Genomic DNA, 10,171 nt, shown 5'->3' with positions numbered 1-10,171 from the left:
TCCGCGCCTCTCCTGGCTGAGGCAGCGAGGGGACAAAGCGGGGTGCGGGAAGGACACCAGACGAAGGGCAGCCGGTTCCCGGAGTAACCTCAAAACCCAAAGCGAGCTCTGCTCAGGAGCCGACCCCTCTCTCATGCGCACTGCACCCGGCCAACACCCACGGCGGGCGGTTAAAGCGCCGGGCGGGCAGGGGCGGCTCGTCCCGGGTGGGGAGCGGCGCTTGGGCACGGCTCCGCCTAGCCCGGGCGGGACGGCTGTGGCGGTAGAAACGCAGCCGCCTTTGTCCTGAGCCCGCTGGGCAGGGCATAGAGCTGATACTCCTCCCTCCCACACGGCCAAGTGCGGCAGGCTGCAGCGAAATGGGGTCCGGGAGCGAAAAGGGCGGAGAGGGACGCGAGGGGGGGAGTGCTGTGGGGCCGCCATGAGCGCCCGCTATGGGGTGAGGGGTGCCCGCTTCTCCTGGAAATCCTGAGGTAAATTTCTGCCCAGACTGAGCACCCGGGGCTGTGAGGGCTATTTTATGTTCTCTGGAGAGTTCTGGGAGTCTCCGAACTACTTTTCATTCAGCACTAGAGGTTGTGGGGGAAGTGGGGAAGGAGCTCAGTTCGCAGTGGCTTCGTGTCTGTGGGGCTGTCTCTCCACTGAACTACGGGGGAATGTTAAGGGAAAAAGAGGTGAAAACAGTGAAAAGTTACTAGCCTGACCCCCTGCCTCCTCACCTGGCTGCATACTCCTTTCCTGAGCCTCTGTCCTGAATGAGGTAAGGGTTTTGTGTGCCACATTACACAGTGCCACCCATAACAGCTCCATTACACACATGCTCTATCTGTACTCTTACTACTAATATATCATCACGCTGGCAGGAATTTATTTATAGAAGGTAGTCATTTGTGCAAGGCCACGACAGCCATCAGATTAACAATTCGATGCACATTCCACACCATTGTAAAAAATTCAAGCCACTATCGGGAGGGGACTTTGAACAGCTCTTGCAGAAATCATTATTTCTTGCTCATGCTGTGGTGGCAGAATTATTTCTAGAGCAGAAAGCCCTTTGAAGTACGGAAGAAGGAGGTGTTTCAAAAAGAGGTGACCCTAACCAAAATAAGTGGTGTGACAGAAGTGGAAGGGGGGAGCTATGTGATTTAGGGCAGTGCGGGTTGGGAAATGGTGGCACCATGGCCAGTCTGCAGCTCTGCATTGAGCGTCCTCCAGGGCCACGGGAATGGTGTCTGGGAGAACAGCAGGTGATTGGGATCCCAAAAAGAGATTTCCCTTACATGATTTCGGTTATTTTGAAGTTGGCATCTCTAATCTAAACTGTCTGTGCTTTCTACAGTCAAGAGAGATGGGGTGTCTCCACTGGCATAAGACAGGTTGGACAAACCACATTGTGAGGAAGCACCTCCACTGGACAGAGTAATGACAAAGCTTGACCAAAGTCCTACCTGTCCTTCTTGACCAGAGGACTACTTTATAGCTTGCTAATGTTAGGTTAGATGAATCCCAGCTCTATTTTTTATTGATTCTGCCAATGACTTGGTATAGGATCATAGGCTATGACTATCCCCTGCAACATTTGTTACACAACATGACAGGGGAGGAAAGTGCTTCATTTTGTAAAGGAGTGATGTGGGAGTTGTGTCTACTCCATATAGCATGTAGACCCCGGTTAACGAAAACATCTTTGTTTAGGAAACACATTTAATTGGACAATGTACTTAAATGCAAGCATGTACTTTACTGATTTCCTGTGTGGGAACATCAATGAACAGATGCAAAGTGCTTTACTATTCATCAGTGTGGGATGTTAGATAACGTCAATGTGTTATTCTGACAGCATTATGTGTAAGTATATGCTAACTCTCCCTGCTAAAGAGCTAAAGCTCTCTTTGCTGAGTAGGAGATCACCTTGAGGAAGATCACCGAGTCCCAGAGCTTTGTCAGTTCCACAATGTTATTTTCTCTATTTCTTGATTTACCCTCAGCACCTTTTGATAGCAGGTCTAGCCTCACATTAAAAATGTGCTCTGTCTACATTTTTCTACCCCAGGTGTGTCCGAAAGACTTTTTTGTCCTTTTGATCATCGCTTGTATGTTTTTTCTTCTTTCCTCGTTCTTCAGCGTTATTGACTACTAATCCTGGAACTAACTTTATTCTGGGGAGCAGCTGTGTGTTGACACATTCTGTCCTGAAGGTGGGGAAATTTATTGTACACAGTTCCAAGTACACAGCCTATTACTGTGTATTATGGAGAACTTCCCTCCTCTGCAGTACGGAAACTTGTTATACCAGTTTAAAGATATGTCAAGTATGCATCTCCTTCCTCAAACATTAATCATTAATTAGCATGTGATACTGACATTTCTGGTTGCTACTTAATAAAGCAAGACAGTATTTTATGTGCATTTCTAAATTATATCTTACTCCAGCATCAACAGCACAGCACCCGACTGCCAGTGTCAGGACAATCCTATGTATGAGAAGCCCATTTGACAGCCCGTCTGGAAATGTTGCCAGAACCAGAGCCACTGGATCAAGCTAATGTTTGCAAAACTCCTCTTGGCAATTGAGCTCCTTTTCCTTGTGTTATGGATCAAAATTCAAGTTTGTTTTTTTCTCACACAGAATGTGCTTTGTTATGTTTATTACCGCAAATAGCTGAGACTGGACACACTGAACTAAGGAACTGTGGTCAAAGAGGATCTTATTCACCTGTTTCGGATTTTCTTCACAAATAGTTTTAATCTTGGGTCTTTGTTTTCCTCTACAAATGACCTGGATTTAAAGAGCAGGACTGAGCAGTCAGAAAGAAAATGTAAAAAGGTGAAAAACTATTTGTTATTTATTTGAATTTATGTAGGCTTAGGAAGCTCCACAGTTAAAATTCAGGGCCCCATTATGCTAAGCATGGGATATAAAGTCAAAAACATCCCTGCTTTAGAAAGCTGGTAATTTAAATTTTGACTGCAAGGCAACACAAAATAAAAATAGGGAATAAATATGTAGTGGGATATGAGATAACTATGAAATAAACCAGGTTTAGCTGAAGTAAAGTTTGAGTTACTTTTATGGTCATTGCAGTTGAGTTTCGGTTTGTGGTAACTGTGGTATTGTGGTTTGTTATTTGTACAGATTGGCAATTAGAAACCTCAGGACAAGATAGTGGCTTATCATACAAAGTAACAATCCAAATACCATCTAGTTAGCATTCCTTGTTACTCATGTTTACAATCACTGATCCCACAGGAGATAAGCTTCACAACTCTTTTATACAACTTTTCCTAATAATTGGCCATGTCCTTGATTTCGGCAAGGCATTCCTGGCTAGTGCCCGGACTTGGTGCCCCAGCACGCTTTCCTTTTCAGTGCCTAGCTGCCAGGATGGAATCCAAACAGCAAGATAAATTTACAGTGGTAAATTTGGGGATTTGTCTGTGAATCAGCAGCAGACTGAGATCCCAGCCCAGATGTCACTGCTGCCTCAGTTGTGCCAGCTCAGTGGCTTTTGTGCACTTTTGTGATCAGGTCTGGGTAGTGATCCAGACTAAATTTTTGTCTTATTTTTTATTTGGGTAGGTGGGGAATCATTAAAAAAATATATACAATTTTGCATTTGGTTTAGAGCATCATTGGACAAAAATCCTTTGGGTTTAGGGAGACAAACAGCAACCTCTGAAACCAGATCCTCTGCCATGGGGATTGGGATGTGGAACTCCAGAAATGTTGATCCAGGGTGCAAAAGGACAAAAAAGCATGAACTTTCTCAAAAGATGGAAAGTCTGAAGTCCCATCCTTCTCTGAGCTGCAGAGAGCAACTCCTGTTCCTTCCCCAGGTGATCGGGGTATGTGTGTGGAAAGTGAGAGGTGAGTTTGGATGGTCTGAAGGTTAAGGGACAACTGAGCCTCTTAGCCTGATGCTTCCTAGACAAGGATCTGAGATACCATCACTAGCTGTAAAAATGGCCATGATAGGATCTGGGAGAGCAGAGGCAGTCAGCATTTATTAGGCGTTCTCTAGGAATGCCTTTAGCAGTTAAAGGCATTCTTCTGGGAGTAAGCCAGAAGAATACCTGGTTTTTGAGGGATGCTCCACCTTAACTGGGAAAAAAACCCTGAAGCTGCAGTGGCCACTGCCATTCTGTACCTGCACAGAAGCAGAACTAGAGGCATCAAGAGCGTCCACAGGCCATTTTTTCCACCCCTGCTTCTTGACCCACTGTTTTTCTCCAGAGCTCCCCATGCTGCCTTCTGGCTCCATCAAGCTGTTCCCTTCTTGTCCCTCTTCCATGCTGCTGGCTCCAGATACCCTGAGCCTGATCTGATAGGCACGCTAGTAAGTTGTCTAGTAAGTTGGACTTAATTTCCTGAGCTTCCTTTTGATGTTGGTGCATCGCACTAGTGAGACGAGATTTGCAGGTATGAGGAGAAGTTGATGGAGGAAGGAGTTCCCCAGGGAGCTGTGCCATCCTTGGGGTTTGTTTGTAGTTCAGTAGGAGGGGAAAGAAAGGGGAGCTGGGGGTATTTGGGGAGTTCAGTACCCTGGTTGCACTTAAACTTCAATTTAGGCACTTAAATCCTTTATTGGTGTAGTTGTTAATCCTTCCCTTCAGCAGATCCTGCTCTTTGAGCAAATTATTCCCTTTCCTATAGGCTTCTATTGCATTCATGCTGTAGAACAACCTGACAGCTGTTCTTTGATTTCTGATATTTAAAAAAATCTGTTTTCTGACATTTTCTGACAGTTTGTTCTCCCATACCTCCCAATGAGGATAGACAGCTAGATATTTTCCAGAATCAGCAGATCTGAAATGGATGCGACTCACTGTGGGGAATGGAAGAATATGCCACGGACCTGAGTTAATATTAATCATATTGTTTCCAAAGGAGAGGAATGCAAATATAATCAAAGAAATACATAGAATGATTTATTCTAAAAGAGCATAAGATACATACACTCAGAAAAAAAAATCTAAATTTATTTATTTATTTTTTTAGATTTCTGTTTAGATTTGTGTTCGGACTGCAAGTTAATTCTTCTAATGGCCCTCCATTGGCCCATAACACAAGTCTGGATGATCTTAATTCCAGTTCCCAAGGACAGAGTGTCCTGTGGCACGGTGAGCTGTGCTTTGCACTTGAGCTGTATTTTCTGTTTCAGCAGAACTGAATGATTTGTGGAGAAGGGCAGCACAGAGGGATTCCTTGTGTTTGAGAGAAGTGCTTGTCATTGTTATCTGGGATGTTCTCTGACTGTTCTGGAAAGGGATTATAATTTTTATTTTTTTTTGGTAGGGCTGTGGGGTCTGCCCAGAGTCGACTTTAAAGTCAGTGGAGCAAATCCTGGTAATTTCATTAGGAGCTGAATTGGGCCTTTACTAGATCAAGAAAAGGGTTTAAATCTCTGTAGCGGAATGTAAGTGGACTTTAGACATTTAAATTTCTTCTGCAATCCAAACAATCTCTACTTATCAGCCAACTAAACCTGCATCTGCCTTATCTCTGGAGGTGCCTGTCTGTTTGATCTGAAAGTTCGCTGGTTGCACATTCTGTCTGAGGTGAACAGAAAGTGTCAGCACAAACTTCACCTTGTTCAACATCATAGCTTGCAGGTTTTCCCTCCTCAGTGTAACTCAGGCTCAAAGTGCCCAAAATGTGTCCAGGGGTACGTGGTGTTATTTACTTGTGAACGGGGTTTCAACACACTGCACCTTCACAGAAATCAGGCTGGTGGATAACCTTTGTGGGTCAGAAAGTGAGAGCACAGATAAAAGCTTGTAATCAATATGTTACAGTAAGATGAAAGGTAGAAAGAGGGATGGAAATCCTCATCCCTAGACCTTCAAGGACAAATCGTGTGTTTTACATCACCATCAACGGATAAAAAAAAATTCCCCATCGTGGCAGTCCTCTAATACTTTGGGACAAGGCTATTAGGGGATAATCCTAGCCTAAAACACAACCCTCTGCTCAAGCATTGGTTCTCCTAATGCTGCAGGATACAATTACAGAACAAGGCCTGGAAACCACAGCCTTTGTTCTGCCTTATTGCTTAATTGTTTAATGAAGTATTCACTTCATCTAAGTGAGTGCTTTGTAATTTGGAAGTTGCATGCAGCTGGCAGTGGCAAGAAGCAAAGAACTGGCTTTTTTACAGAATAATTTGTTCTCTTGGTAAAAGAAGGAACCATTAAAGATATCTGGCTCTGATAGTAAATAACCTGAGAGATCTCCCCATAAAAGGGAAATCTCACCCTTAAAAGTGAGGAAGGAAAGCATAATTCTTACTTTTTTTTTTTTTTTTTTCCTTCCTCTCCTTTCCTCTTGCCCTTGTTGCTGTGCAATGACATATGGAAGCGGTGGTTTTACCATTAGGAACTGATCATGCACTAGCCGCTTAGTTCCTAAGGTCAGGACACTGCTGGGACTTGAACTTCTAACACTGGAATGGGAGAGACATTCCTGACCAAAAAAAAAAAAAAAAGGTAGGCATATCAAGATGGGTGCAATATTCAGGCCCGTATCAGTCACCATAAATAAACACAAAATAACATTTTAAAAAGTGTATTTTAAACTCTTTTATGTGTTTTAAGAGAAAAGCAGTAGCACAGTTCTGATCTTGAAGATATCCCTATGCTTCAGCTCCCAAGGTCAGCAAAGACTTCATTTCTCTACTGGCTACTGCTAGGCACCTCCCAACACTTCAGGTGTTTTAGATCACTCTTTTGAAGCATTTATTTCTCTTTATGTACTGCAGAAGGAACTTAGACCCTTAGCTCTGGGGTTGGATTCCATTTTTGGCCAGACACCAGATACCAGGAGTCTATTTGCAATAGACTACTGAGAAAATGTGACTCTGGAAACAGGAGAAAAACATTTGAATTCTGAAGCTTTCTTGAAATCCAGCAATGCAGGGTCTCTTGCAAATGCTCATTACCAGTCTTTTCTTTAATAGCTAAAAAAGTGTTTTGTGAATAAGATTAATACACAGAACAGGTGAAGCCACCTGTGCATGAATCCCTTCTCCTGCCACTTCTGACTTTTGGGAGGTCGTGTCTGTGAATATTTTGCTAGTTCTCAAAAGGAAGAATGCTTCTTCATTGCAATCACATTTCTAGGGGAATATAGCAATGGAAGGGGCAAATTACGGGTTGTTCTCTTGTTGCTTTTCCATGCAGACTCTGCTGTACATGCCGTTGTGAAATCCACGGATGATGGGAAGGAAGCCACCGTGCAGCGTCCCTAGGAGCATCAACAAGCAGTGTGGTGCAGGGCACCTGTATGCACAGGGTAGATACACGTGGGTATAGCTTATACACTGCTCTTGGCCCAAAAGGGGTGACAAGCGCATGACTTCTAGCAACCGGTTCAATTTAAAGAGAAGTACAGTGCAACCCTTTTGTTTGTCTGGACGCTTTGTAACATGTTTTCACGCATCTTCTCTTTTCAACATCATTTAACAAACTATTCCACGCCTTTTAATAAATTATAGTCATTAACCTTGCCGAGGGCAGGATTTTAATTCAGGCAGTAAAGAATCTGTCCTCCAGGCATGAATGTTCAAGAGCACAAGAGCGTCAGAGCTAACATCAATTCAAGGACCAGCAGGACCCAAACTGGCTTACAGCCATCTTTTGTACCTTTGCAGTGCTGACCGGTTCCTGCCTGTGCCAGCGTCCAGAGCCTCCCCATCCTGCTTTTATTTGCGCTCTCTTCAAGCTGCCCCTGTAGTCTGTTCGTGCAGCTGGAACAGGTAAGGCATAGGAAGCCCCTTTTTACATTGCTTTGCCTTTAAGGATGTACCTGCCAGCTCTTCTGCAGGGAGTTTCCTGCAGAAGGAGCTGCACAGAGGCAAGGCACTGACTCATGCCTGAGAGAGACACCTTCTGGAAGGGCTGGCATGGAATAGCCACAGGCCCTTCGTGAATCAGTCCTGAGCAGTCTCATTAGCACCTGATTTCTTAATCGTATCCTTTATATACTTCTGCTAGCAGCTATTTTTGTATCCTCTGTGCAACTACCACATTAACAGGGACTCTCTGTCCACATGAAAGAATGTATTTTTAACCTGTATGGGAATGTTTGTATATACTGTTGGATAAACCCTTAAAGATGAAAGTTTTTAAGAGAAAAAAGTCTGCTAAAATCAGATGTTCAGTACCTTTTTAAAAAAAAAAACAAAAAACAAACAACAAAAAAAAAAAAAAAACAAAAAACAACAACTAGATTTTACCTTCTTAGAAGAGAAGATTATGAAAAGGTTGCAAACACCTTTTTGGATTAAAATACTCTCTTGCCAGGTGTGGTTATTATAGCTGCTTATCACTCTTACATAACAGCTGTGGGTTTTTCTTTCAAAGTTTCAATTGCTTGCTTTTAGTGTTACTGCTGGCTGTGGCTCAATTTCTTTGGTTATGGCTCGCCATAATCTGAAATGGTTTCTGCCTGGCGTACGCTGCCACGCTGAGTCAGAGAAGGCTCAGAAGTGGCAGGGAGGAAAACGAAAGAGGGCACAGATTGCTTCTGTCTCAGCTGGGTAGAAGCACAGTTGTATGACAGAGCTGAAGGTTGTCCAGTGGAAAAGGCATTGAATCACGACTGGCAGAGATGACTCTGCTCTGAGTGGAGTCTTGGCAGCAAAATAGTGACGAAGCAGCATCTCGATTACATCTTCCACCTGGTCTGCCGCTGAGAATTATCCAGAAGCTGCCTGGCACAAAGCTAACGTAACCTCCACCCGGTTGCCACTGGCTGCTGGAGGTTTAGGCTGGGTTGGATCCCACTTGTTGCCCTGTGCTCTTATCAGTGCGCTTGTTGACCTGGCTGTGTTCACTGCATTCCACAGCTGATCATTCAATATTGTTTATTTGAATTCCTCTGCAGGTTCAGCATGGCCTGATACAGTCACTGTTTTGTGCTTGAAGCAGTTACAGGTTTCCCTCACTGGGGTGGATTTGAACAATGTAATTGCTCCCCATCCTTTTCCTACGGTATGGGAATCGAGGGAGGACTGGTTAATTCATGCTGATAAGCAGTGTTCCCTGAAATTCCAAGTATTATTAATGCTATCAGTGTGGTTGGTCATGCTTTCTTGCTTTTCGTGAAGCCAGAAGTAAAACTGAAGCTCAGATAAAGAGACATTTGGCATTCCTATTCTGTAATATTTACTACAGTCTAATGATTGCCATTACAGATTCTTGTAAAGCATTCAGCAGCCCTGAGGGGTGGAACAACTCGGCAGGATATCTGCATTGCAACCGGAATATTGTTCCTGCTGGGAGAGGACCTGAGGGAGTATTTTTACTTTTCAGCAGCTCCTGCTGTGCCTCGGCGTGCACAGTCCACCTGGACTAACACCTTCAGCACTTCTCCTCTCTGCCTGGCAGACTGGCGCGGCGGTGTGACAAGCCTTGTAGTTCATCACGGAGCCGTGAGTAACACAGCTGATTGTTTTTTATCATTCACTGTTCCCAGTGTGTCACAGACCAGTCCGTAACTTCCTTTACAGGTGGGGAAATTGAGTCACACAGAGGTGACGTTCTGTAGGTCACCTGGTAAGCAGGGTGGAAGAGGTGAGAAGGAGAAGCTGGCTGGCTGAGCTCAGGCTGGGAGATCCGTACTCTGATTGCTGCTACCTCTTACTGAAAATCTGAGGTATGGTGGTCACATTCTGCTTGCCTCGTCTGCCTGGCTTGCAGGTTCAGTCTGCTGGAAGGTCTTTGCAAGTCTCTTGTTCCCTCCAGAACCTCCTAACAATCTCCAGAACTTGATTTGTATCTAAAATAACTGTCCAGAAAGCCAGAGCAGTCAGGCCTTCAGAAACTGTGCTCTGCTGAATGCTCTGTTGAATGGTCCAGCTCCCCAGTCACATCTGTATCTCTCACATGTGTATTTGTTAGAGCAGAACAAGGTGTCCTCCTGCTTCCAAAAATCTGAGAATTTGGTTTCAAGAAGCACATCTTGACTATCAGATCACAATTGGTCCTCCAGCATAATCAATGTGGGTTCAAAGATGCGGGCTGCAGTGAAAGTGGAACAGAAGAGAATTTAGAGCTGTGGCTGGCATGATTTTGGGAGCGCTTTCTCACACGTGTTAGAACTCCGAGAGCTGCGTGATAGAACCAAGGGCTCATTCCCCTTGAGCAGTCAAGTAGAAACACCACATTGGCA

At 44.3% G+C, this 10,171-nt stretch overlaps 1 long non-coding RNA gene across 5 annotated transcripts in view; it reads left to right on the top strand.

The window, feature by feature from the left end:
• Positions 1 to 407: 407 nt before the first annotated feature.
• LOC106016400 (uncharacterized) overlaps positions 408 to 10,171 on the top strand; it is a 31,542-nt gene continuing 21,778 nt past the window's right edge. For all 5 annotated transcript variants that reach the window (XR_011812621.1, XR_011812614.1, XR_011812624.1 and 2 more), the window contains exons 1-7: positions 408 to 760; positions 2,434 to 2,827; positions 5,000 to 5,121; positions 7,180 to 7,301; positions 7,650 to 7,754; positions 9,195 to 9,431; positions 9,510 to 9,655. This is a non-coding gene — a long non-coding RNA (uncharacterized lncRNA). The remainder of the gene's footprint in view (positions 761 to 2,433; positions 2,828 to 4,999; positions 5,122 to 7,179; positions 7,302 to 7,649; positions 7,755 to 9,194; positions 9,432 to 9,509; positions 9,656 to 10,171) is intronic.

The sequence above is a fragment of the Anas platyrhynchos genome, chromosome 1, assembly GCF_047663525.1.
Source record: "Anas platyrhynchos isolate ZD024472 breed Pekin duck chromosome 1, IASCAAS_PekinDuck_T2T, whole genome shotgun sequence".
Lineage (NCBI taxonomy): Eukaryota > Metazoa > Chordata > Aves > Anseriformes > Anatidae > Anas > Anas platyrhynchos.
The sequence above is the reverse complement of the archived record's forward strand: the minus strand, read 5'-3'. Positions and strand labels throughout refer to the sequence as shown.